Source organism: Orycteropus afer, unplaced genomic scaffold (genome assembly GCF_000298275.1).
Source record: "Orycteropus afer afer isolate SDZICR_OR568_19922 unplaced genomic scaffold, OryAfe1.0 scaffold00005, whole genome shotgun sequence".
Taxonomy (NCBI): domain Eukaryota; kingdom Metazoa; phylum Chordata; class Mammalia; order Tubulidentata; family Orycteropodidae; genus Orycteropus; species Orycteropus afer.
In genome coordinates this window covers 20,247,934-20,249,426 of record NW_006921592.1, presented here as the reverse complement: position 1 = coordinate 20,249,426, position 1,493 = coordinate 20,247,934, and the positions used below count along the sequence as shown (strand labels likewise).

General features: G+C 43.5%; 1 protein-coding gene across 1 annotated transcript in view; it reads left to right on the top strand.

The window, feature by feature from the left end:
* Positions 1 to 1,493, top strand: part of SLC28A3 (solute carrier family 28 member 3) — a 95,594-nt gene that overhangs the window by 70,915 nt on the left and 23,186 nt on the right. The window lies entirely within an intron of this gene.

Here is a 1,493-nt window from a genome sequence, read left to right as displayed (position 1 = left end):
TTGGTGGTGTGGTGGTTAAGGCATTTGGCTACAAACTAAAATGTCAGTAGTTTGAATCCACTAGCTGGGCCATGGAAGAAAGATGAGGCAGTCTGCTTCCACAAAGATTTACAGCCTTGGAAACCCAATGATGGTCACTATGAGTCAGAAGTGACTCAATGGCAGTGAGTTGGGGTTGGGTTTTTGGGGGGGAAGGGGAAGATCTTTATGGGAGCAGACTGACTGCCACATCTTCCTCCTTCAGAGTGACTGGTGGATTCAAAACACCAATCTTTTGGTTATCAGTTGAGCTCTTAACTGCTAACTCACCAGGGCTCCTTAGATAGAACCTAATGGAACAAAAAGTCATAGGAATGTCTGCCATGTCACAGGTGCATAATATATATCACTACTCTTTTTCTTTATAATTTTACCTGAAGTCAGGGGACTTTCATATTTTAGTTTGGTATAATAGCATTAAAGAAAACACTGAAGAAAAGCCCAAGTGCATCTTTCTAATTTCTCCACAAGTATTTTTAGGGACTTCCCAGAGGAGAAGGCTCTCTGAGTGGAGGAGACGGTTAACACAGTGGTTCGTGGATTGAATCCACTCAGAGGCACCTCAGAAGACAGTCCCTTAGGATCTTAGCTGGTCGCCCTGACACCTGCAGTCCTCAGACCTGAGTGCCTCGCTCCATTACTCTGGCACTACTTGACAAGGGCCTAAAGTTACACAGGAGGCAAAGCAAATTATTTTTGTCCAGCCAGGGCCTCTCTATGTAACAAAGCTTGGGGTGAGAAATCTAGAAATCCTGGCATGTGTTCCTTGTGCAAAGTTAAATTAGATGAACAGGACTAATTTAGGCCTGTGTCCATGGAAAGTGATCAAGGAGCTACAGAGGTCAGAATTAGGCACCAAACCAACTCTGTGTGCATGACATTATATCCAGAAGTCAGAGACCCAGCTCAACACAACTCCCATCACTGTGTGAGCTGCCCTAGAATCAGACTCATGGAGGGAGATCCCATGTGTATAGAGTGGAACTGCTCTCCACAGAGTTTTCAAGGCTGTGACCTTTTGGAAGAAGGTCCCCAGACTTGTCTCTGAGGCACCTCTGGGTAGATTCAAATCTCCTACCTTTGCTTAGTAGTCACTTAACCTAACCATCTGCACTACCCAAGGACTCCACAACTCACATAAGCAGATGGAATGACTGACCAACCAGATAAACAAAAAAATCAAACCCACTGCCATCAAGTTGATTTTGACTCATAGCAACCCTTTAGGACAGGGTGGAACTGCTCCATAGAGTTTCCATGACTGCAAATCTTTACAGAAGTAGACTGCTTCATTTTTCTTCCACAGAGTGGCTGGTGGGTTCGAATCACCAACATTTTGGTTAGTAGCCAAATACTTTAACCACTGCACCATCAGAGCTCTTAACCAATAAAATATGCAATTAGAAATCACTGTGATGTGTAAATGTGATCAGTTTCTATAACTTTTTTTTTTA